Here is a 27519-nt window from a genome sequence, read left to right as displayed (position 1 = left end):
ATAACCAATTCTTAAATGAAGTAAGAAATTTTTTATTTAGATCAAATAGCTAGGAATAAATTTAACAAAAGACGTGTGAAACTCCTACACAGAAAACTGTAAAACATTCCTGAGAGGAACTAGAAAATTAAACAAATGAAACAGTATACCACATTCATGAGTTGAAAGGCTAAATACTTGGAGTTGGTGATTCTTTCCAAAGTGGTCTATACAGGGGCGCCTGGGTGGCTCAGTCTGTTGAGCGCCTGACTTTGGCTCCGGTCATGATCTCCTGGTCCGGGGGTTCAAGCCCTGAATTGGGCTCTGTGCTGATAGCTCAGAGTCTGGAGCCTGCTTCGGATTCCGTGTCTCCCTCTCTCTCTGCCCCTCTCCCACTCCTGTCTGTCTCACTCTCTCTCTCAAAAATAAATAAACTTTAAAAAACAAACAAACAGAACCCCAAAGTGGTCTATACAAATGTAATGAAATTTTAATATGTGCTGGAAGCATTTGTAGAAAGTCATAAGCTGATTCTCTCACTTATGTTGAAATGTCAAGGGCTAAGAATTGCTAAGACAAACTTAAAAAAAAAGAAAGTTGGAGAACAAACACAACTAGATATTAAGACTTATCATAATGTGACAATAAGACCGTGCAGAGCTGCGACAGGAATATGCAGATAGGTGAGTGGAACAGATCAGAGAGTCTAGAAATAGACCCATATTATACAGACATGTGACTAGCGATAAAAGTGGCACACGGAACAATGGGAAGAGAATTTTTAAAGAAATAAGTGATGCTGGGTCAATTGGATATCCATCTGAATATCCCCAAAGTAATAATCTTGATCTCTATCTCACATAGAAAGCAGTATCAGTGGACTATAGATCAAGAGATAAAAGGTATATAACAGAGCTCATAGAATAGGACATGGGAGAATGCCTCCATGACTTTGAGGAAGAGAAGAACACAAAAACACTGACCATAATAGAAGGGATTTACATATTGGACTATATTAACATTTGTGACTTCCGTTCACAAACAACACACCAGAAAAGAAGAAAAAGAAGGTATCTGCAGCATATAATAAAAAAGCTCATATCAAGAATATGTAAAGTACTCCTACACATCAATGTGAAACGGAGAGACAACCCCACAGCAAAACTGGCCAAAATATGAATAAGCACTTCACAAACGAAATACCTACTAGGATATGAAAAGGTAGGGGCACCTGGGTGACTCAGTCAGGTAAGCGTCCGACTCTTGATTTCTGCTCAGGTCATGATCTCATGGTTTGTGAGATTGAGCTCTGCATCCGGCTCTGCACTGAAGAGCCTTTTGGGATTCTCTCTCTTCCTCTCTCTCTCTGCCTCTCCCTGGCTCACTCTCTCAATAAGTAAGTAAGTAAGTAAGTAAAAAGTTTTAAAAGGCGTGAAAACGTAGTCAACCTTATTAACCACAGGGAAATTCAAATTGAATAGTTTGAAACAAGATACCACCTCACAACCACCAGAACAGTTAGCATTTAAAAGACTGACAATATCCCAGGCACCTGGGTGGCTCAGTCAGTTAAGCAGCTGACTTCAGCTCAGGTCATGGTCTCGTGGTCTGTGAGTTTGAGCCCTGCGTCGGGCTCTGTACTGATGGCTCAGAGCCTGGAGCTTGCTTCTGTGTCTCCCTCTCTCTCTTCCCCTCCCTCATTCGTGCTCTGTCTCTCTCAGCCTTTCAAAAATGAATAAATGTTAAAAAAAATTTTTTTTAAAGACTGACAATATCCCAAATTGGTGACGATATGAAGCAGCGAGGACGTTCGCATACTGCTGGCAGGAGTCACATCTCGTTCACCCATCCTGGGTAACTGTTTCTCAGAAACCGGACACACGTTCACCCTATGACCTTGCAATTCTACTCCTGCATATATCTGCCTCCTCCCTGAAATGCACAAGTGAGAAATGTTTCTATCAGCATTGTTTACAATAGTTAAACCCAGAAACAATGCAGATGTCCCTCCACAGATCAAATAAATTGCGGTGTATTCGTGCAATGGAATCATATGCAGCAATGAAAATATGCTGTGTGCAATAACATGAATGAATCATATATACATAACGTTGAGTGAAATGATTCATTTGCATAAAGGTTAAAAACATGCAAAAGCAACCCAAGATGTTAGAAGTGAGGAGAGCAGTTACTTTCGGCAAGAACTGGTCCTGACCGGGGCAGGGGCACAAGGAAGGCTCTGGCATGTGTTTGCCTTCATCTGGGTGCAATGACGCGGGTGTGTTCACTGCATAAACATGGGCTGTACACTTACAGTTTGTGCATTTTTCGGTGTGCCTGTCATACGTCAATGAAAGTTTATTTTTTAAAAAAAGGAAGAGGAGACCTTTAGGATCCAAATAAAATCAGTAGTGTATTTTAATGTTCACGTTTAACAAATTCATACGTTTAATACCCGTTCCTCATGTCACCCCCTCCCCCCTACACACACACACACACACACAAAGCACTGTGATTTCGTGGATGATCTCATTTGGAAATACAATTAAATGTCAAAGTGTGATGCCCCTTCCTCCCCTCACTCAGCTCAGCCCCATCGCCAATGACATCTCTGCAGAAATGTCTTATTTACTGCTTACAGAGCACGTGAGCAGAGCGCTGTCCTTACCATTTCAATGTGGAGTAAACTGGAGGTTCGGTGACCCTCCAGGTCCCCGCACAGACCCAAGCCTGGCTCTTTCCCCCTCCCCTCCTCCGGGCATTTTCTGTCTCTCCAACTGCCTCGGGCTATGGAGCTGGAGGCTCTCCCCAGGTGCCCCCTTCCCCGGGAAAGATGATAAGTTTCACACAACAGCCAAGTTTACAGATAACAGGATGCAGCCTTCACGGCTGTCCCTTGGTACATGACATAACCAGAGAAGGGGGCACTTGGCCACTCCGAGCTAGGGAACCCGTCCTGTACTTCTCTCCAGCCCCTCCACCCCAGAAGGGTTGAGCAAACACTTCAGGGAGGCACTCCTTGGGGGGTCGCAGTCATCTTTCTTCTTTTGTTTTAAGCACTCCATGGTCGACTCTGAAGGATCCCCCCCCACAATCGCAAGCTTGAAGATCTTTCCGAGGGCCCCTTGGGCAGATTTCTTCGTCTCTCAGAGTTCAGTTCATGCCTTCCTCCTATCACATTTGAAACCTCCGAACGGAATCAACCCACATTCCTTTTAGGTGAGATAGCAGAGTCCCAAATGATGAAAACAGCTTGCAAAATATGTGCTAGAATATTTTGAAAGTGGTTCGCGCTAAAGGAACGCAGGGTGGGTGAAGTTTCCAAACAGATCTTTGCTTGGAGAGCCTTGCTCTCAGTCTCTTGCAGAAATTCCACAGCTCAATCTTTGGCAGATGGGCATTTTTATTTTCCTTTCAGGAGGAAAAGTCACTAAGGGAGGACAGAAAAAAAGTCCTTAAAGCAAGACCAAACCACAGTGAGATACCACGGAACAGCCGTTAAGATGGCTATGATTTAAAAAACAAAGCAGAAAAAAAACAAAGCAGAAAAAAAACAAAAGCAAAAGGAAAATAACAAGTGTTGGTAAAGAGGGAGAACAATTGGAACCTTCGTCTATCGCTGGTGCGGATAGAAAATGGTGACCGTGTCATGGAAAACGGTTCGGTAGTTTCTCAAAAGGTTAAGCATAGAATTGCCACAGACCCAGCAATTCCACTCCTACGTGTACATGCAAAAAACATAGCAATCAGGGACCCAGATATACTTGCACCCCCAAGTTCACAGCAGCATTATTCACAATGGCCAAAAGGAGGAAACATCTGTTCGCTGACAGAGGAATGGATACACAAAAGGTGGTATTGTGAGATAATAGCAAATGTATATATTGGCCTCTGCCCCCCAGTTTCTAGCCTAGAGCTCCTAAAACCCGTGTAATTCCCTAAGTGATAAGAGCACTCGAAGCCTCTTTTGTTCTAATGAGGCGACTGTGGCTGGGCTCTTGGATGGGGGCTGGTCACCGGAAAGACCATGATTAGAAGCTTGAAAATTTTCAGCTCTATCCCCCATTGTCCAGCGAGGGGAGAGGGGCTGGAAATGGAATTAATGATTGGTCATGCCTACGTGAGGAAGCCTCCGTAAAATCCTAAGCAGTAGAGGACTTGAGGAGCTTCCAGGCTGGTGAACTCATCCACCCTGGGAGGGTGACACACCCCAACTCCACAGGGTAGAACCTTCTTGGGGGCCTCCCGGACCTCACCCTATATATCTCTTCTTCTGGCCATTCATGCGTATCCTTCGTCCTATCCTTTAATTAATGGGTAAACGTAAGTAAGTGTTTCCCTGAGTTCTGCGAGCCACTCTAGCAAATTAATCAAACCTGAGGAGGGGGTCGCAGAAACCTTCAGATTGTAGCCAAGTAAGAAAGAAGTTGTGGGGACCCTGGGGACTCAGAACTTGCAACTGGCATCTGAAGCGAGGGGCGGTCTTGTGGGACTGAGCCCTTTAACCTGTGGGATCTGACTCCGTCTCCATGTAGTGTCAGAATTGAGTTAAACTGTAGGACGCCCCGCTGGTGGTGTGGAGAACTGCTTGGTTTGGGGCGGGGGGAACCTCCACAGATTTGGTGACCAGAAGTATGAGAAGTGAACAACGGAATATTATTCAGCCTTAAAAAGGAAGAAAATTCTGACACGTGCTACAACGTGGATGAACCTTGTGGACATTATGCAGAGTGAAATAAATCAGACACAGACAGACAAATATTGTGTGTTTCCATGTATATGAGGTCCCTGTAATAGGCAAATGTGTAGACACAGGAAAAATGGAGGTAACCAGAAGCTGGGGGGAGGAGAGGGGCGAGTGTATTGGGTACGGACTTTTTTTTTTTTTTTAAGTTTATTTACTTATTTGGAGAGAGAGAGTACGCAGGGAGGGACAGAGGGAGGGAGAGAGAGAATCCCAAGTGGGCTCCATACTGTGAGATCGTGAGTCTCTCGACTGAGGTCATGACCCAAGCCGAAATCAAGGGTCGGTTGCTTAACCGACGGAGCCGCCCAGGTGCCCTATGGGTACGGACTTTTTGTTAGAGATGTGGGAAGGTTTTGAGTATAGGTAATGGTGATTTTTACACCACGATGTTAATGTATTCGTGTAAACTCAAGCCTGGTGAAAATGATCCGTGTATATCTTACCACAATAATCCTTGTCCCATGGACTGTGTGTCCCATGGACTTGTCCCCCTGCAGCCACCGCAGGACTCACATGTGCCACACACAGGGGAAAGTCAAACGTGTGTCTGTGCACATTGTCAATACGGGCTGTTCCACGTGACTGGGGATTGTGTTCCCACTGAGCCAAAAAACCCCAGGGGAGAATTGTACTGGCCTAAAGGAGGCGTTGTAATCTGTTTACTGCAGAAATGAGGAACACGCCGATTTCTTTTTTTGTTGTTGTTATTATTGTGAAAAAAAAATGCTGACAGTTCCCTGGCGTTGATTTGTTTTGTCTTTATGTGTGCGTATTTTATCTTAAAAGTACACGTATAAATCTAGGTTTGTGTTCTATATACAGATCTTATACGACTATAAAGCCTAGCAAATACATGAACATTTTAAAAGCTAAAAAACTAAAAGTATCTATAAAACCAAAGCCAAGAATGCTAATATGTCAGATGTTGTTTTGAAGACGCTACATAGATCTTCGCCGAGTGAATGCGGTCCCAGCTTTGCAGGCTCTTTTCGATTCGGTGTGCCCACCCTGCCCTACCCTCAGTTCTCCCACCCGTCTCTCGGCCCGAATGACTGCCCACTTTCCACCTGCAGAGGACGTGGGGATGTCACTTGGCCTTCAGCTGGCCTTCTTACATCTGCTTCTGTCATTTTGTTATGAACTGGTGATCAGTAAGTCTCCCCAGTGGGGCTAAGGATTAGAAATACACTTTCTACGGGGCACCTGGGTGGCTCAGTTGGTTAAGCGTCCAATTTCAGCTCAGGTCATAATCTAGCAGTTCATGAGTTCGAGACCCGCATCGGCTCCTTGCTGCCGGTGTGGAGCAGCCTTTGGGTCCACTGTCTCCCTGTCCCTCTGCCCCTCCCCTGCTTGCATGCACAGACACACATACACACACACTCTCTCTCTCTTTCAAAATTAAATTTAAAAAACATTAAAAAAAAAAAAAGAGGGGCACCTGGGTGGCTGAGGTGGTTGGGCATCCGACTTCGACTCAGGTCATGATCTGATGGTTCGTGGGTTTGAGCCCCGCGTTGAGCTCTGTGCTGACAGCTCAGAGCCTGGGAGCCTGCTTCGGATTCTGTGTCTCCCTCTCTCTCTTCCCCTCCCCTGCTCATGCTCTGTCTCTCAAAAATAAATAAACATTAAAAAAAACTTAAAAAAAAAAAAAAGAAATACAGTTTCTGTGGCAATTTTCACTTCCAAGAACGTCACCCTGGTGATCCAGAAAAAGAAAAATACACACGCACATGTATTTATATTTATATAAAGTTTATCTTTGAAATTAAACTATAGCTTAAATATTTTTGCTGAGAACAATCAGACCCCGTATTAACTACAGTTTCTTATTTCCTGCATTCTGATGCTCTGACATCTGGGGTCCTGCTGACCCTGGAGTGAATGCCCCTCCCAGGTTTAGCCAATTCCTAGAGATTGTAGTCAACAAATCACCAGAGACTGAGTTTTTCCAATGCAAACCAGCCAGTCTGGAGCCCACATGCCAATCACCCCCTCTATGAGACTTGCATACTCTGGGCCACTATCCCCCTTCCCTGAACACCCAGGACCAGGAACCAGACAGCTCGGGACAGCCCCTGTGCCCCAGAGCTCACTGAAAGTTATTCAAGTGGGCAATTCGGAGCCTGGTAACCCTGTCTCCTCTGTTCCTTCCCATGGAAATCACAGTAAAGGCTCTTGCCTCCACTTCCTCCTTTGCCTCGGCCTCCTGACCAACCCCTATGCTTCTCCAGGTGGCCCTGCATGGCATGCCTCCCAGTTTACTATGACCATAAAAGCTTCTTTCAGGAGTCATTTCTGTATCTCATGTCTTACCATACCCGAGGAAAACAAATCCTGGGTACATTTTTAAAACAGACTCCCTGAGAATATGCCTCTGAACTCCCAGGGGCTTGAAAAATCCTCAGGTCCCTGAAAAAACATGGACCCCCAAGTCAGGAGCATAGGTTGGCATTTGACTCTGTCCTACCCTAACTCCGTCAGCCTAATTTGGCCTCCTAACGGGATTAAAAGAGATAAAACCACATGTGAAAGTTCCAGATGAATTACCCATGCTCCACAAACACTAAATTTATTGCTGAGCCTGGCATCTTCTTGTGGTGAGGCCCGTCTAGCCATGACTTAGGGCTCCCTCTCCATATCTCTGATCCCTGCCCCAGCCAGGCCCAGGCCTTACTAGACCAACCACATGGGGCCCCTAGTGGAAGGATAAAGGCATCCCATAAAGTTCAAGGGCATCCCCTCTAGTGAAAAGACTCAGATATCTGCTGAAATCTTTTGATGAGAGCTCCATATTTTCCGAGTGACATGGCAAGCCCCCTTCTTTCACAGAACATCACCCAAACCCTTCACGTCATCCATACGCACCGAGGTATCTGGCCTGCTCAGTTCTGCTATTGGGGAGCCAAGGTCAGTTTGCACCAGTGAGGTGTGACGAGGCATCCTGAAAGTCCTCAAGAAGACAGCACCTCACACAACTGGCGGGTAGAAAATCGAGGGAAAGTTCCACGGAAACACAGAAGCAACTTAAGAGAAAGGTCTCTGGGTCCCCAAATAATTTGAATATAACTCAGTCCTCAGACCACAGCTGGCCCCACTCTTGCCTCACTGGCCTGTGGGCTCCGTGAGGACAGGGACCAGGCCTTTTTCAACTCACTGTTCTCCTAACCTGCCACACTTGAGCTGCTGACGACAGAGGGCTTTGGACCTGAGGCAGAAAGTGAATATGTTTTCTTTTTTAACATTCACTGAAATTAACACACACACACACACACACACACACACACACATCACAGGAAATAAAGGCTACCAATAATGTTTAATATACTTTAAATTGTTATAAGAAATACTTTATAATAATTTCCATTTATCTTTGTTCCGTTTATCATGTTTTACTTACTAAAAAATTTCAGTCTCTTCCTTTTTTTAAATTTATTTTTAATTTTTTTTCAATATATGAAGTTTATTGTCAAATTGGTTTCCATACAACACCCAGTGCTCATCCCAAAAGATGCCCTCCTCAATACCCATCACCCTATTTTTAATTTTTTTAATTTCCTTTTTTAAAATTTCAACATGTCTATGTATTAATTTTTTTTCTTGTTCCAGATAACTGCATGTTAGTAGATTCCTTCCTTCCTCTCTCCCTCCCTCTCCACCACTCTCCATCTTTCTTTCTTTCTTTCTTTCTTTCTCTCTCCCTCCCTCTTTCTTTTCTTTTCTTTTCTTTTCTTTTCTTTTCTTTTCTTTCTTTCTTTCTTCCTTCCTTCCTTAATTATGAAGTCGGCATTTAATCCAGTTTTGTAACAGGAGGTAGTTGAACTTGAGTAAATAAATTCATGAATAAAACATTTAGGGAAAATTCCCTTCTGATACTTAATTTCTCTCCCAGCTGTGTCTGCTCAAGTAGTTCACGACTTAGGTAAATCACCAGAGGAAACACCTTCAGACATTGTCTTTATGGGTCTCAACTGGGATGAATTTGATTTCTCTCCATGTGTCAAAAGCTTTTCTCTGTTGAACTCAATGCATGATAGAAATGCATTTGGATTCCATTTCTATCCTGATTGGTCACAAAGTTCTGAAGTTTGAATACTCGCGCTGAAAAAAACTATTAACTTTTCAGGGACTAGTTTGTGTAATTCAACAATGGAAGGATTTTTTTTTTTTCAATTTATATCCAAGTTAGTTAGCATATAGTGCAATAACGATTTCAGGAGTAGAATCCTGTGATTCATCCCCTACACACAATACCCAGTGTTCATCTCAACAAGTGTTCTCCTCAATGCCCCTTGCCCGTTTAGCCCATCCCCCCACCACAATTCTTCCAGCAACGCTGTTGTTTGTTTGTTTGTTTGTTTTTTCTATATTTAACGGTCTCTTATGGCTTGTCCCCCTCCCTGTTTTTATATTGTTTTTAACTGTGTGTGTCCCCTATCCCAAGTGCTGTACTCTGATTTTGGGCTAAGTTGTTAACTCCTGACTCATTCGGACCCCCACGGTGCCAGGGTCTAATGAGCTTGACCTGACTGTTACCCAATCTGCTAAACGGAGGTAAGGTTACTTCTCAGGGTCCCTCCCAGCACACAGGGGTGGAGGGCTGTCCAGCTCGAGGGCTCCCTGTGATCTCTTTACCCCAAAGCCTGGCCAAGCCTACTCCCTCCTGTCAGGCAGACCCTACTGTGCTCTATTTCCTACCTTCACAAACTTCACTGTAGGAACCTGTTCCCTAACCCACCTTCTTCCGAATCTCTTTCTTATCTCGTGGCCCCTCTTCCCCATCCCCATACCTTTAGTGATCCCTGGTAAGACCAGGTTGAAATGAGTGAATACTAAAACTAAAACTCTAAGAAGAAAAACAGAAGCCAATTCACATATACTAAACCATCAAATTTGGGGGAGGGATTTCTGTCCTTTGTGTTTCTTGAGTTTAAGCAGCACAGGGATTCAAAGAGCCAGCATCCACCAGAGACTTTATTCTGTAGACAGAATGAAGCAGATTCTAGCTCAAAGGCAGAGAAGCAAGTCTCTGTGGAAGAAGGGAGAAAGAGGCAAAGGGCGTCTTATTAGAGCCAATGAATTGTACCCTTCTCTTCTGTGGGAGGGAGCAGGGCAGCGGCGCTGGACCTTTCTTGCTGACTGCCAGTGGTATCACTAGATAACTTCCAGTAAGCACAGCTGTATAGAGATTTCATTATTGATCATGATTCGCAATAACACTTGCTCTTCCCAGCACAGGCTCTGGCGTTGGTCCTTCTCCCAGTCTTGGTTACAAATTCCTTTTTTAAAGTGCAATAAGGCATTCTGGGCAGTGCATTCCTTGGGGATTATTGTGCTGCTAGGGACTTTGGCCTCATGTCTTAGAACATCAACTGAAGTCATGGATAATGGGCCAGAAATTCATTCCCTGTTGGGTCTTATTGTTTACAAGAAAGCCACTTTCAGAACTTCCCTCAAGTCCAGAATGGAGTGATTTCTCACTTCCCACTGCCCAGTGGGACCTAATGAGTCCTCCCCTATGCCTTGGTGACATGCACCCATTTTTGCATTATAGGCCACCGGGGAAGCCTACCCAAGGGCAGGCTGTCAAGACATGGGGCTAAAGAAACAGAACTCCAGACTTCACTGGCATTTTCTCAGACACCTTGGCAAATGCATTTGGGGTGAAGCAGATAAAGGTCACCTGCAGAGCACATGAGCAGATCTCTTGTTTCTAGAAGGGGGAAGGAAGTTCCCAGAGATCCCGAGACTGCTGGGGGCATCACCCAAGAGTGGTCCTGCCTTAGGCTGAGAGGATCAAGTGGCCTTTCCTCCTAGCGGTCCTGACGGAGAAGTGCTTGCTTCTCGAAATGCTCCTGCCACTTTCACAGCAGAGAGAGGCTGAGCTATGAGACAGGGTGGGGAAAAGAAACTATTTACAGGACAGAATGTTAGCACTGACGAGGGCAGATTTGATGGCCTAGAGAGTAGGTTCAGGCCCTGTCCTTACCACATCCGAGCTCTGTGACCTAACCAGGTGGCTTGAACTTTTGGCATTTTGATTTCTCATTCATAAAATGAGGATAATCATGTCTTCCTTTATTCTGTTATCACCAAGATAATGCACATGAAGCAGTCACTACCCTCTGGCCCATCGTAGATGGCTCAGTAAGTAACAGCTATTGGTAGTGTTACCTACATGAAAAGAAACTCTAAAATGTGAAAGAGAAAAAAATAATAAAATAAAATAAAATGTGAGAGAATCTCAGAAGCATGGAATCTTAGATTGGAATAAACCCTAGTGTTTATCTGGGACATTAAGGGATTTGTCTTAAAGCTGTGATCGCATATCAAGTTCATTGCTTTTTAAATTTATATTTCATGTTTATTTGGTCTAGCTTTGGGAGGCATTGGAGATTCTGGGAGAAAGAGGTCTAAAGACCTTGATAAGCAAGATAATATGTAGTTACTTAACATGTAATTCATATGTAGTTACTTCACCACCACTAGAAGTAAATTTTTTAATTTCTAAATTTGGGGGTCTATTCCTTTTCCCACTTTGTTAGTTATCTATTGCTTCATGATAAATTACCCCAATACTTAGCAGCTTGCATGACAAACATTTATTATCTCACGGCTTCTTTGGGTCAAGAATTTGGGAATGGCTTAGCTCATGCTCTCTCGTCAGGTTGCAGCCAAGATGTTGGGAGGGCTGCATCATCTCAAGTTTGGACCTCTTCCAATGGAGGAGCCATTTCCAAGATGGCACACTCACGTGGATGCTGGAAGGAGGCCTCAGTTCCTCACCACATGAGTTCTCCATGGGTTGCCTGAATGTCTCCATGATATGTCAGTGGCTTTCCCCAGAGCAAGTGAACTTGGAGAGAGAACAAAGAGGAAGCCCGACGCCTCAGTGACCTTACGCTATGGCATTAGCCTTGTTCTCCATAGTTAGAAGCAAGTCACTAAATCCAGGACATACTCAGAGGAGGAAAATTTTGCGCTACCTTTTAAAGGATGAGTACAAAGGAATTTGGGGACATATTTTAAAACCACCATCCCACTATTAGCCAGGATTGGGGTAGGTCCTGTGCCTCAGACTTACCGGGAGCCACTGTTTCTGAGGTTGTTTTAGTCAAGATGGGCTGTTGAAACAAATCGCCCTCAAATCTGAGTAGCTCAACACTCTTAAAATTTTCTCACTCTTGCTATAACATGGGCTAGGATAGGGGCTCTAGTCATTGTCACAGATCAGGGACTAAAGACGATGGAGGCTCTGTCTCAACATAAACAAACTTCCATGATTGCCAAACCAGGAGGAGTCTACAGCAAATCTCACCCTATCAATAAAGCCTCAGTCTAGAAGTGACACGTGTCACACAATGTATTGGCCAAAACAAATCACGTGACCTAACTCCAAAGGGTGGGTAGGGTGTGCAACCTGAACAGTCTAGAGGAAGGGAAAACAGAACACTTGCTAACATACAGTGGTGACTGTTAATCATTTCATTTGACTTTCCTTAGCAGTTACACTTAAAAACATCAAAATGCAAGAACAAGATTAAAACATTCTCTGGGAGCCTTTGGTGGGTTCCCTGAGGAAATGACTCTTCATAGAAACACTTTAAATCTCTCTTACATGGAGATTGACCTCCCTGCAGGGACAAAAGCAGACAACACAAGACAATGAGGTTTTTCTCCAAATACGTGACTCAGTTGTCCCTGCCTCAACTCTCATCCTTCAAAGTCACACAAAAGGCACCAAAGGCAGGACACGAGCCTAATAAATTCAATAGGCAAGAGTAATTTCAAGCATCCCTTCATTATCTACTTCATGGTGATTGTGGTAATTTTGAAGACATTCACTCCATATCTGTGCGCTTTGCTGTTTGTTTCCCCCAGAATCCCTCAGACTTTCAGCAATAATTAATGACCCATTAGCATGTTAAGTACCCCTCATCATTATTTATTAAACTAGCATTAAAAGTGATGAGCCATCCTGAGGGAAATGGCAATAAGGTCCCTCTCGGGAGCAATCACTGGGCCCTGTGAAGTGAGAGGCACATGCTCTGCCTCCCCAGTGCCCTGGTGTCTTTCTCACCAAGTACCAGGTCGAGCTTTGAGAACCACAGCTGAGAAGTCATGGAAGCCTTGTGTCAATTCAACTTGGCCTGTACTCTGGGAAGACACTGCTGATTTGGGTCACAGCCTGAAATTTTCAAATGATGAATTTTTACCACATTCCAAAATATGAATTACTAAAGTAGGAGAAGGGCTCCTGCCCTAAAATCCCCATGAAAGCCACCATGTATGTACTTAGGAAAAGGACCAGCATCAATGAGCCCAGGACTTCAAATCAACCAACATAAGCAATTGCTTTTTAAGAAAATCATTCCAGACTGAAGAGGCTCTAATCACGCTTCCCAAACCCTGCCTGTGTGTTGAACTCTATCAGCCACTGACCTGGAATATTCCCTTAGGATTCTTTCCCAATTGTCTAGCCAGATGTCACGGGGTCTCATTGATTATCCAAACCTCCGACTTCTCTTCTGCCATGTACACAAAGCTTCAGGGTACCCTCCCCTTTCCCCCAGCACCTTATTTTTCTAACCTGATTGGTGGTGTTCCACCCAGCATTTTTTATTCCCTGAGCTGCTTTGTCACAACGACCTTGATGAGACCGTCTCCTATGTTAACCTTTAACCTTCCATCTGGAATTTCTTTAGGTCTTATGAGCATGGGCCACATTTCAACATCTCACCAGCGCCTTCAGGTAGAAGAAAGTGCTTTGTACACAGAAGAGGGACTGAAGAAGGAAGGAGGAAGGAAGGCGGTCTCAACCAGAGCCACAGATGAGCACTGAGTGTTCCCAGGGCTGGTTACACACTTGACGTCTCTGCTCCATCCACAGAGACCAATCCGATTCCCTGACCACTAACAGTAAGAAAATGGGATTTCCTAGGTGAAAACTTGTCCTTTAATAAAAGAAGACAGCTCCCTGCATGAGACTCTGGAGCCTGTCTGCCCTGGACTAGCTAGCACTCTGGCCCAGCCACTGCCAAGCGAATGACCTACCATCACCAAGCCTCATTTTCCACTTGCAGAAGAAGAGTAATGACAGTTCTTACCTCACAAGGGTTCCTGGGAGAACTGAATGGAATAACGCATGAGAAACACTTAGCACCAAACACAAAGTGCTCAATAATGAATACCCAAGAATCTTAAGTCACTAATTCTAACTAGGCTTTCTCGTATTATTGGTGTTTCTCTACACCATTTCTATGCACTCATCCCCACGGGGTAGGTAAGGGATCAGCACACAGCAGAACATCACCCAGACATGTGTATCTCCCAGACACATGTGAGCATTGCCCAGACAGGTGTGAGCATTACCCAACCAAATTAGGGAAGGAATCCATTATCATCATCATCCTAACACAAGCAACGAACTAAACCAATGGAGTCAGGATCATTCCTTCCACCCCTGGAGACAAGAGCCCACAAAGACTTCTGCTGAAAGCCCTGAGTTGTGCATCGTGTTGTCCACGGCCTTCGGACGCTGCAATCTCCCTGTGGCAGAACTGTGGCTGTTTCACACGGCACTGTAGGGGGGAGTTGGGTGTGATCCTTTCACCGTGGTAGCCAGCTGTCTTGGTGAAGCATTGGTGAGTGGCACACCCTCAAATGTCAGAGCCGCTCACCTTCCTTTTCTTCTATCCTACAACCATCCGTGTAACAAGAATCCATAGTTGCACACGTCACAGAAGGAGAGCTGGGACACAGACACCAACAAAAATTGGCCCAGCTGTTTGGTTTTGGAGACTTGACTTTGGAGGACAACCCCCACACGGGGTACCACAGCATCTTAGGAAGCCACAGGTGCATTCAAGGGTTGTGTTAATTGGGTCCATGTGTCAGCTCGACCAGGCTACAGTATCCGGTTATTTAACTAAACACTAATCTAGGCATTTCTGTGAACACGTTTTTTGGATGTGGTGAATATCTACATGCAGTTGACTTTAAGATCAACCACAATCAGGTGGGTGGGACTCATCTAATCATTTGAAGGCCTTAAGAGTGAAAACCGAGGTTTCCTAGGGAAGAAGAAATTCTTCCTCAAGACTGCAAAATCAACTCCTGCCTGAGTTTCCAGCCTGCCAGGTGGCCCTACAGACTTCAGAGTTGCCACCCCACTGCTCCAAAGTAGTTGGCCGTGCTGGGTACCACTTCCTGTGGTATAGTGTGGTTTAGTGTGGTATAGTGTGGTATAGTGGTGGTTTGTTGTCCCACGGTCAGAAAGGACCCCGTTCCCACACAGAAAACTGCCCACGGATAGCCAGTCTCATCTCAACCTTCTAGAACCCCCCCATGACACCACCCTTCTCACTATGATTTTCATCAACAAACAGGTAGAACAGGTTGTACCTCCACAGACAGCAAGATCTGCTGATGGCTCACAGCTGACTCAATCAGGTAGAGGGTGTGGGCTCTTAGAGTGTTTCTTTCTTTTTCTTTTTCTTTTCTTTTTTTTTTTTTTTTCATATCATGGCTTTTGGTGTGAGATGAGGGGCAAACCAGGGGCTATAGATCAGCACATCCAAGTGTGAGGTCCAGCTGTAGTGTTTACTGCCTGTGCATCCTCAGTAACAAAAACAGGATTACCTAACTCCCAGGGATGCTGTGACGCTCAAGAAAGTGAAGGTACACACAGCATTTCGAGAACTGTAAAGAATATAGAAGCTAATTATGAGTTAACTGAATTGTTTTCATGACTTTCCGTCTGTGTAGGAATAAACCCCACAGAGCAAATCTTTTGGAAAAAAAATTTTTTTCTAAACGGTGATGCTTGCAAGGAGGTGGAGCTTTGCTCAAGTAGGTGGAGCTTAGCTCAGCTCATGTGCATAGAAATGTGAGTCTTGATGCATTACTGTCCTTCTCAGCTTTCTGAGTCCCCTGAAGGTTGAGGGAGGTGGCTTGGCTCTGTGACCTCATGGCCCCCACTTTTCACCAACAGCCAGTGGGAAGGATCAAATGGCATCAGTCCATCCGGGTGGCCAATCCCTCCTCCAAAGTTTCTTCCTTGACTCCTAACATTTTACATTTAGTCCAACACAGGCTCCGTGTGCTGAACGTTGGGTAGGAAACAACCAAGTCACAGACTTACCAGAACCTATGTCTTCCAACAAAGACCATGGAGCCCAGGAATAACCTGTCCGTGAACACTTGTTTATGGTGTGAATCTGGCGCTGACCCCACTTTTTAGGGCAGCGGGGAGATGAAAGACTGGTTTCCAGACTATTTGCTTTTGCCCTGTGCTGTTCAGTTCAGAGGAATCTGTTCTCTTTGCTGCCCAGCTCCTACACTTAGAACAGGTCTCTATGGTTCTACTTGGGGCTGTTCCCCAACCTCACACCTCTCTGCAGCCAGAAGAAAGGTGAGAACTCAGACCTCCACTTTCTGTCCTCAGAGCCTGGGGGTTGCGGGGCTAGAATGGGTGCAAGCTCTGCAGCTGTGGGGCGGGAGTTCAGGGAGGTTTCAGCTCTGAGCCATGAAAAGAAGCAAGCCAACAGGATCAAAACTGGGTCTCTTCCCTGCCAGCGTGCAACTTGGCCTTCTGGAATGTCTAATTCTCCCTTACCATAAATGAGGGTGACACGAGCTACCTGTGTATGTGCCATAAAGAACTTAAAATGCCCCAGCAAGCAATGTCTGGTACACAGCAGAAAATAACACTATTATTATTTTTTTTTTTAGTTTTGTAAATGTTTTTACTTATTTTTGAGAAGGAGAGAAAGAGACAGAGCACAAGTGGTGGTGGGGGTGGGGAGCAGAGAGAGAGGGAGACACAGAATCCGAAGTAGGTTCCAGGCTCTGAGCTGTCAGCACAGAGCCTGACACGGGGCTCGAACTCACGAGCCGTGAAATCATGACCTGAGCCGAAGTTGGACGCTCAACCGACTGAGCCACCCAGGTGCCCTATAACACTATTATTATTATTATTATTATCCTCTTTCTAATACTATAATCTAACATAAGCAAAGAAAGAAGGAAATGGACACACAGACATACTAGCTTTCCAGCTAGACCTGCTGTCCGGACAACGAAGGCAGGAGGGATAGGGATCACACACCATGCATAATTCTTTGTAATCTGTCTGGAATTCCCTCCCAGTTTGTTTGGACAGAAAGGAAGGGAACCTGCGGTTTAGACACAAAGTGAAGGCCGGGATCTTTGGATTCATTTGATGAGGTACAAAATGCCTGGAATGTGGCTTCTTCTGCCAGCTGTGTCCAGTCATTTGCGGTTTTGAGGCCAGGGTGACTGGCGTGTCCTGGGCTTTGGCTTCAGCCTTTGACATTGAACTGCAATACGAACCACACAGAGAAAGGCCAGGCTGCAGATAAGTCTTCTCTGCCTCAAAAGCCAAAATGGGCCCTCTGGGGTCACGTGCTCTGTTGGAGCCCTCCTTGCTCCTGAGAGCACCAGCTACGTCACCGTTACTGGGAGGACCAAATGAGAGCAAATGAACCCGGTGCAGAGGAAGGGCCCGGTGCGGAGAAGGTGTTGGGTGAGTGTGGACCACAGTATCCCCGGCCCTCCGCTGTGTACAGATGAGCATGCTGGGCCGAGGGCGACTTTTCTAAGTTAGCACACCTAGCAAGTGGTGCCGCTGAGAGTAGAACCTATAACATCAGGCATCCACAGTTTTCCTAGCAAATGGTGTCTTAGCGCCTCCCTTCGCCAAGACCCCACATACCGTTCAATGGAGGCAGCAAAGGCACGCCAGCTCGTTGCGCTCCTTCCCTCACCCACCCCTGCATCTCTGCACCATGCCGGATGACCTTCCGAGCGCAAAGCGTGACACCAAATGGAGCAGGTCGCCATGCCTCCCTCCTCATCCCCACGGGCACAAAAAGTTCTGAAGGCCTAGCAGGCAGAGGTTTGGTTGCCATCCCTGAGCAGAGCATGTTTTTCTGAGGGACAACAAAAGGAGCCGTTCGCCGGATGGGCTAAATGTGAGAGATGGCCTCCGAAGTGCGGGGCCAAGCGGTTCAAAGAAAGAGAGAAAAAGTGTGGCCATAAAACTATCCCGCAGCCAGGTCTGTGACAGAGCCAAGAAACAGAGCCACGTCTGTGGTTTGGAAATTACCTTAGAGGACTTGTAGGTTGCTAGACTTTGGGAAAGCTGATAGGAGGGACAGATCAGGGAGGTGTCATTCACTCATTCAACAGATATTTATGAGGGCCTGGTGCCCAGGAGCTGGGAATAATATCAAGGTGAATGAGATCACAGGGCTCCTGGCCTCCTGAGGCTTACACTCTGGCTTGGGGTGGGCAGCATATGTCAAACAAGGAAATTTTAAAAAATAAATTAATTAATAAATAAAATTAAATTAAAGAAGGTGTCATGCTTGGGAATGCAAGCTGGTGCAGCCACTCTGGAAAACAGTATGGAGGTTCCTCAAAAAACTAAAAATAGAACTATCCTACACCCCAGCAATTGCACTACTAGGTATTTATTCAGGGGATACAGGGGTGCTGTTTCAAAGGGGCACATGCACCCCAATGTTTATAGCAGCGCTATCGACAATAGCCAAAGAATGGAAAGAGCCCAAATGTCCATCGATGGATGAATGGATAAAGAAGATGTGGTATATATATACAATGGAGTATTACTTGGCAATCAAGAAGAGTGAAATCTTGCCATTTGCAACTACATGGATGGAACTGGAGGGTATTATGCTAAGTGAAATTAGTCAGTCAGAGAAAGACAAAAATCACATGACTTCACTCATATGAGGACTTTAATATACAAAACAGATGAACATAAGGGAAGGGAAGCAAAAAGAATATAAAAACAGGGAGGGGGACAAAACAGAAGAGACTCATAAATATGGAGAACAAACTGAGGGTTACAGGAGGGGGTGTGGGAGAGGGGATGGGCTAAATGGGTAAGGGGCACTAAGGAATCTGCTCCTGAAATCATTGTTTCACTATATGCTAACTAATTTGGATGTAAATTTTAAAAAATAAAATTAAACAAAATATAAACCAAAAAAAAAAAGGAGGTGTCATGCCGTGAAAAATGCTACATGTGTTGTGCTTGAGAGTGGACCGTTTAGGGTGCTTAAAATTAAGCTGATTTCTGAGAAAGCTTGAAATAAAATGCAGTATACAGCCGGTAAAAAAAAAAAAAAAAAAAAAAAAAAAATAGACATACATAAACCCAGAATTCAGTACTCTTAGAGGTTTATGGCTCTAGAAGAAATTTTAATGTATAATTTATAGTTAATTTGCAGAATTAGTTTTAAAAAAGCTTTTTAACAACTTCCAGGTGAGACGTCAATACTATGTTCTACAACATTCTTTTTTTTTAATTTTTTTTTAATGCTTTTATTTATTTTTGAAACAGGGAGAGACAGAGCATGAGCAGGGGAGGGGCAGAGAGAGGGGGAGACACAGAATCGGAAGCAGGCTCCAGGCTCTGAGCTGTCAGCACAGAGCTGGACGTGGGGCTCGAACTAACGCGAGATCATGACCTGAGCTGAAGTCGGACACTTAACCGACCGAGCCACCCAGGCACCCCTGTTCTACAACATTGTGATGATAAGCTGTATCTTGAAACATAATACACAACCAGGCAGTACCTCTTCCAGATGTTTCTGGGGAGCCAGTGAGTGTTAGCAGGTGTCAGGGACCCCGCGGACAAATGCTTATAGAGGCCACCAGATTAATGGAAGTCACTCCAAATCAGGGATCATGTGGTCACAAAAACAGGAACCTGTTGCAGGAAGCTCAAGTACAAACTAACATCAGTTGAGCAATGGGGGTGTCTTGTAGACCCTGGAAGTAGCGACAAGCCCGTGAGGGACTGGAAGTAGGAACTGAAAGTTTTCCAGAACTGAGAACTCACCTTCTCAGAGGCCATGTGGTCATTGTTTTTTAAATTTAATGCTATTTACCATACTAGTTGTCTGCGGGACTGCTTCTTCAGAATTTTTTATTGAGCTAAAATATAGAGAGAGCGCACTATTTGTCACGTTAGTAAGCACACGGTCCAGTGGCGTTAGTTACATTCACTGTGTTGTGCAACGATTACCGCCATGTTTTCACCAAACCTTTTCGTTACCCTGAGCAGAAACACTCTACCCCTATGCAGTAACCCCACAGCTACTGTGCAGAATACTCTACGACCACTGGCACAAGTATGTCCAAATCCTTGTTTTCAATTCTTTGAGGTAGATACCCAGCAGTGGAATGCTACATGCAGCTTTTTGAGGAACGGTCATACTGTTTTCCACAGTGAGCATACCATTTTGTATCCACACCAGTAATGGACAGAGGTTCAAATTGCCCCACAGCCTGGCTAACACCTGTTTTCTGTTTCTGCCTTTTTTTTAAATTTTTTTATTTTTTTATTTTTTATTGTTTTTAAATAGAGCCAACCTAGTAGGTATGAAGCGGCATATCATTGTGGTTTTGACTTCCATTTTCCTAATGGTTAGAAATGCTGAGTACCTTTTCATATGCTGATTGGCTGTGGCTAGTAATTCTGAGTACTTTCTCATGTGCTTAGTGGCCATACATATTTATCCTCTGGTAAAAATGGCTATTTAGCCCTTTACATTTGTTTTTAACGTCCATTGTTTGTTTTTGTTCTTGTTGTTGAGTTGTGGGATGTTCTGGATATTAAACCTTTATCAGATAGGTGTTTTCCAAATATTTTTACCTTTCTGTATGTTGTTTTTCCACTTTCTTATATCCTTTGATGCAAAAAAAAAAAGCTTTAATTTTGATGAAATTCAATTTATCTCTTTTTTTTTTCTTTGTTGTTTGTGGTTTTGGTGTCATATCTAAGAATCCATTGCCAAATCCAAAGTCATGAAGATCTCTCCCTGTTTTCTTTTAAGAGTTTTGGGGCTTCAGCTCGTATATGCATTTAGATCCATTAACCATTTTTAGTTAATTTTTGGTTTTTTTTTTTCAATTTTTTAATGTTCATTTATTTTTGGGAGAGAGAGAGAGAGATAGAGCGCGAGTGGGAGAGGGGCAGAGAGAGAGGGAGGCACAGAATCGGAAGCAGGCTCCGGCCTCTGAGCCGTCAGCACAGAGCCCGACGCGGGGCTCGAACTCAGAAGCCATGGGATCGTGACCTGAGCCAAAGTTGGATGCTCAACTGACTGAGCCACTCGGGCGCCCTTGAGTTAATTTTTGCAAATGGTTTGAGGTCAGTGTCCAAATTCATTCTCTTGCATGTGAATACCCATTTTTCCTAGTATCATTTGCTGAAAAAATTTCCTCTCCCCACTGAATGGTTTTGGCACACTTGTCAAAAATCAATGGAGCATATCTGTAAGGGTTCATTTCTGGGCTTTCTATTCTGTTCCATTGGTCTCTGTGTCTGTTTTTGTGTCGGTACCACCCTGTTTTCATTATTATAGCTTTGTCATTTGCTTTAAAATCAGGTGGTAAAAGACTTTGTTCTTTTTCAAGATCGTTTTGGCTATTCGGGGTCCCTGTCAATTTATTTTGTTACCTTATGTGCCATATGTTCCTGTTTCTTCAAATGCCTTATGATTTTTTTGCTGAAATCTGGACCCTTGAATCGTATAAAGTAGTAAATATGGAAATCCGATTCTCTCAGTTCCCTAAGGTTTTCTGGTTTCGGTTGGTTGGTTTGTTTTTCATTTTGAAGACGATAGTAGTCCATTTGTTTAGAAACTTTCCCCAACTAGTTTTGCAGACTCTGATTCCGTATTCCTTGCCATGTGTGGCCACTGGAGTCTCTGTTCCTTAGTTTCATGCAACTAGTATTTTCAGAGATTTCCTTAAACGCTAGGAGCTGTTTCGCTCCCGGGTCTGAGTCAGTCTAGGTTATGTATCAAGCAGTCTATTGTATGTTTCCACTGTAATCTTTTGCCCAAGCATCCGTGGGTTGTTAGTTCATCTTGCAGTGTTTTCAGGCAATGCCTGCTGCTTTTCTGGGCTAAAGTTTGGTGTAGGTGAAACAGGTTATTTCTCTTGTGTCTGTTCTCCAGGTATCCCCAGACGGGTTAGAACAGACATCCACAATAATTTGCAAATATAGTCTGCTCAGCTCCCTCCAGAGCCAGGGACCAAGGTCCCACACTGGGAACATGGCCAACATCTTCAAGACCCCCCTGCCAGGCAGGGAGAAGTCAGACAAGGGCAAGTAAAATGCCATAAATCTTTCCTACTATCTTGGAGCTGCTTTTTTCTTGATTCAGCACTTACTCGGTTGCTGTAGACTTTTGACTGTTTTCCGGAGTTCTGACAGAGGTGGTTCTGGCAGTTTCTGCTTGTTTTTGATGTTTCTGTGGTGGTCTGATGGTTTGAAGTTACCTAAGTCACCATTTTGTGATGTCACAATCCTCATGTGGTTTCTTGCCTTGTATTTTCTCTGCAAATTTCCTCCATTCTCTTTTTCTCCCTAGAGGCCAAATCTTTCTTCTTGCTCATTATTGCAAATAGCTCCAAAATGGCTGCTCAACGTGGAAGCTTCAGTTCCCAGGGCACTGTTACTTTATAGCTCCAGGACCCAAACTAAGTCAGTCAGGTTTTCTAAATCTAAAACACAAAACAAAACAAAAAACAGTGTCGGGGCGCCTGGGTGGCTCAGACTGTTGGGCATCCCACTTCTGCTCAGATCATGATCTCACGGTTCGTGGGTTCGAGCCCCGCGTCGGGCTCTGTGCTGACAGCTCAGAGTCTGGACCCTGCTTCGGATTCTGTGTCTCCCTCCCTCTCTGCCCCTCCCTTGCTCATGCTCTGTCTCTCTCTCCTTCAAAAGTAAATAAACATTAAAAAAAAAAAAAAAAAACAGTGGCAGAAGGTTGAAACTGATTGGCTCCGCTTGAGTACCTGGGACTAATCAGCTGGGGGGGAGGCAACCACGGGACCCCCTTCATACTGCGCAGAGGTAGTGGGAGGGATTGTCTTGCAAGAGGGCAAGGCTGGCTCCCTAACAATAAGAGCAGGGGCAAGCGGAAGTATTGAGTATCTCCAGATCAACCATCCAACATGATCCTTTATGGCAGGACTTCCAAGAGGGGGGCAAGGTAAGAAGTATTTCCCAACCGTATTTAACCGGCTTGGGGCTTAGTGGAATACAAATTATAGAAACAGTGTTTTGGGAGTCCAATAAGAACACTGAATGCAGACGGTGAAGATTCAGATAGCATCCCTGCCCTTTCCTACATGTGTCAGGTATTTCTGCTACCTGGAGGCACTGGGCTGGGTGCACTGCAGATGTTCATTTGATGACTAAAGATTAGGTTCCTGAAAGTTCGAGGCAGAGACCATGCTGCCTGCTGCGCAGAGGAGAATGAACATTTCTCTACCCAGGTGTTCAACACAGGTGAAAAGACAGCGTAAGTCCCCCAGCCAAAAGGAAAGGACACATATGACACAAATGTAGAGAAACAAATAAAAACTATGAGGAGACCTAGGTCTGGCCTGGGTTTGCCACCTTCTAGATAAGCAGCTATGTGATACAGGACGGCCCATTAGACCTCTCGGAACTTATGTTTCTTCACCTGGGAAATAAGGAGCTTGGGCCCAATGGATTCTAGAGCTTTTGTTTGCTTTTTCACTTTTTGTTGTAAAAGCAGAGGCTTTTCTTTAAAATAAACAATACGCAGAGCCCCAGTCTATAAAAATGACAAAGTGGAACCAACCGGTATGGTGAGAGCAGGGACCCCGGGGCTGGTCACCAGAGGTTCCCGTAGGGTGAATTTTCTCGTATCTTCATAGGACGCGTGTTGTGGGTATCCTTGAACGTGAGCACATGCCACTCCGTACGGTGAGCTCCTCCAGGCCTACATGGGCTTATGTCCCCCATTAAACCGTAAGTCCTTACAGGTAGGGGCTGTCTTCGAGTTCATGGGTGCTGAGAGCCCAGCCTGACACCCTACTCACAGGTTCTGGGCTATGCCTGATAGTGGGAGATGATAATATAATAATAATAATAATAACAACAGTAGGAGTAGCAGTAAATACTGGGGATACCGGATAAGTTTATATGACAGGGATTGTCTGCCACAGGCCTCCCCAGATTTCTGGAATTCTTGGGCAGTCGTCGTTCTGTTTTGCCAAGACAGGTGTTAAAAAAGACAATTTTCACTGCTACAGTCACCTCCAGTTCTTCAGGGAAAAGACATTTGAGCCATAAAAAAGTGACCCAGCACTGGAAAATCACCTCCGGAGCCATTTCGTGTCCCTTGTTTCACTTTGCCATCTGCCTGTCCTCTCCAGTTAGTGCGGCCTGAGGCTTATCTTTCAACTGTGGGGCCCTCCAGGTCTGGCCTCCAGAGAGTTCTCAGGCGTCCTGGTTGTGACGTGTCTGACCTGGATCCCGAGGGCAACTGGCCACGAGTGTTGTCCCTTCACCGGCACTGATCACTGTGATGTCTCCGCATTTGGTCCAAAGTCCTGCTTGTACTTCAATAAAACGTGATACCTCTGTCTTGAGTTTGCGAACGAAGGAGAGCTGGGATTATTTAAAGTAAATAGAACAGCCTTGAGCACCAGAACCTGCCCAGAGAGGTGGGGACAAAAGCGAAGCCGTGTGGTCTCTGTCCTCGAGCTGGGGACAGACACACAGATAAGCCACACAGGTGTATTAACAGAGGTTCTCACAAAGCAGTGCGGGAACCCATTGGTGGAAAGAATTCCTCTGGCTGGAGTTGTAGGAGATGGTGTGTGGTGTGCATGAAGGCGAACCAGGAGAGTCCGCTTGTAGAAGAAACGATGAGATGGTCCTCGAAGGATGAGGGATCTGCCAGGCTAAGTGGAGGGGAAGGGACACTCTAGGCAAAGGGACAGAGCAACCAGTGGCACAAAGCTTGACAATTCCAGGAACTCTGGGAAAATATGTCTGTATCATCCTTTCAACAAGACCATTTTCTTAAAAGTGAAGTATGGTGAAGATTCTGCCCATAAACATGCTGTCCACGGAGCCTGTAACCCTAATGCTGCTCGTACCTATTCGCTGCTGGAAACCAGTCCGGAGCACCATGCACCATGCAAATGACCGGGCCACAAGTGTCATAGAGCAGTGGAGGTTTGAGGCCGAACCAGGCAACTCAGCTACGTTGAAAGAAGCTTTTCATCCCCCCAGAAGGTTTGCCTTGGGGTGGGCTGGAAGCTAAGAACTCTTGCTCAAGGTGTCTGTGATTCCCTATAGAGAATCGGGACCCTCGGCTGATTGTAGGAAGATCCCTGGGATCGCAGAATCAAGTCCAGGCCACCATGTGAAGCATCAGGCCCACTTACCAGGATGTGTGGTCCTTCCGCTTCAGAGCACCCCACCAGACAATGCGGGCGAGGAAAGGTCCCAGAGGCACCAACCTTATCCTCTGCTGGACTGGGACTGAAAGACATGAGCTAAAGTTCAAATGCATATTCCAAGCAAGAGGTCCAAGGTCCAGTGAAAGACTCAGAGTCACATCCAGTTTGTGGACCCAAAAAGAATCCACAGAGAGGGACAGACTAAGTGAGTTTTGAGGTACTGGGACAGATTGGGCTGGTGTGGGGCATAGACAGAAAAGGAACAGAGAAGGAAGGGTGTTCCAGAAGAGTGAGGGAATAGTATTAGTAGAAGCACATGAACAAGATAGGAGAGATGAATTCCCAGTCTCCTTCTGGAACAGCCAGATATTTTTCTCATAAAGGCTGGTAGCAGCTTGTGAAGAGCCTTGACTTCCTTAGCAGATCTCCCTGTGCGTCTTCAAGATCAGGTCAGTTTGGGGTGCCCAGTGATAGATCACGTGATTGGATCAACACAAACAGGCCAGGCAGGGATGCCTTCAAAATGCATAGGAGAGGCTACACAGGGCCAGACAGACAACTCAGGCGTCAGTATTCAACATCGCTGGCTCGTGAATAGACACGGTGATGATGGTAGTGACATAGAGAGGGGCTCTTATGGTTGAATTGTGTCCCCCCAAAAGATGTTGAACTCTATGCTCAATACCTGAGATTGTGACCTTATTTGGAGATGGGTCTTTACAGATGACAGATTTAAGATGAGACCAGTAGGGAGGACCCTACTCTGGTGTGACTGGTTTCCTCCTAAGAAGGGAAAATTCAGGCACAGAGACCGATGCATACAAGAACAAGCAATATGAAGAAACAGGAAGAATGCCATCTATAAGCCAAGGAACGCCTGGGGCTAGGAGGAGCTACGAGAAGGGCCTGGAACAAATTCTCCCTCCCGTCCCTCAGAAGAAACCAACCCTACCGACAGCTTGATCTAAGTTGGTGATAAGTGTAAATTATGAAGGTTCAGAAATAGATGCTACTGTTGGTTCCTGGGATGACTAACATGATTTCCCACCCCTCCCATCAACCTGTGTTGGTTCTGTTCTGTGTAGGACACGGTGGGGAGTCATTGGTACCTCAGTGCACACTGGCTTCCCAGAAAAATGCCTCCCCACATATTCAACACACATGCAAACTTCTGCATGAATTTCAGGGGCCCTTGTGGCTGGACCCTAGCATAAAGAGTGAGGGGAAAATAAATAAAGCAACAACTGACTGTGTGATATACCGGCAAAATCTTGAAAGTGAAAGCCAACAGGGGTCCATTGTAATCTCGAAGACCTCCGACCTGTCTGAGGCACTCTGGCCACAGGCCTTTGTGATGAGCGACGCAGGAAGTTATCGTTGGTGATTGAGGATGTGCCCAGAGGAAATTGATGCCTGTCCTGACTCAGGCTACTGATGCACCTGCCCGCAGGCCCATGTATCCTGTGCCCTTGGCCCTGCCTTGGTTACCGTGCAAGGCAGGTGTCCCTGCCAGGTCACCCGGGTGTGTCTGAGCTGACCCACAGGTGCCTGCTGTCCTTTGTCTTGTCCCCCAGTGGCATGAGCTCCCTGCTGGCGCCGCGTGAGCGGCGTGGAGAGGAAGCTGCCTCATGGGCTCCTGAAGCACATAGTGCTGCTATCTTACTGCTCGGGGCACTTCTGCTCCGAGAACGAAAGGCAGGTTCCAGAAAACCCTGTCACCCAGCTCCCTGGTGGGCCTCAAACAGTCACTTTACAAACTGGAGATCAGATCAGAAGCATTGGCCCCAGAGGGGTCACTTGCCTGGCCCCGGTCCAACCTTCCTCCACCCCCACTGCATCTGGAGATGATGCACTAGGGCCACAACACAGGCAACAATATTCAAAGGCGTCTCTTTATTGAAACAAGGACCGCACTGGAACAACCCCCTCCTAAATCACTCATCGCCGCTTATAACTAAAACCCAAAGAATAAAGTCACCCCCTGGCCTGCATCACACAAATTTCCCCAAGACAATGTTCACAGCCCTGCCCTTGAGTTTCCATTCTGCCCATCCGTCTCAGTGTCACACCCTCCCCCCCCCCCCCCGCAGACTGCCGCGGCCCGCTTCGGGGAAGGGGAGGGCGCCAGGAAGAGACAAGTCTCCAGGAACTGAGGTCCACTTGGTTAATAAGTGTTCTCATGGGTGGTGTCCCAGACTTCTACACTCTACCATTGACTTGGTGGCTCACCACAGAAAAGAGGGGAAAAAGAGAAATGCAAATCAGGGAGACGTACCTGATGATGGATGGCTTTATTCGTGGACTCTCGTGACCCTTGGCCCCTTGTACTGGCTCTGCTGTGCTTGATACTATCCATTTTCCAATACAAGTTGGGCTGAAACGACCTTGTGATTAGATTCTCATCACTGTTGCCTGTCTGTCCACTATGGTCTCGGTTGTGTCCTCTCACATTCATATGTCGAAGCCCTAAACCCCCAGTACCGCCAGATGTGACTATATTTGGAGAC

This window comes from Panthera onca, chromosome D2, assembly GCF_046562875.1.
Source record: "Panthera onca isolate mPanOnc1 chromosome D2, mPanOnc1 haplotype 2, whole genome shotgun sequence".
Classification (NCBI taxonomy): domain Eukaryota; kingdom Metazoa; phylum Chordata; class Mammalia; order Carnivora; family Felidae; genus Panthera; species Panthera onca.
This window is presented reverse-complemented; position numbering follows the sequence as displayed.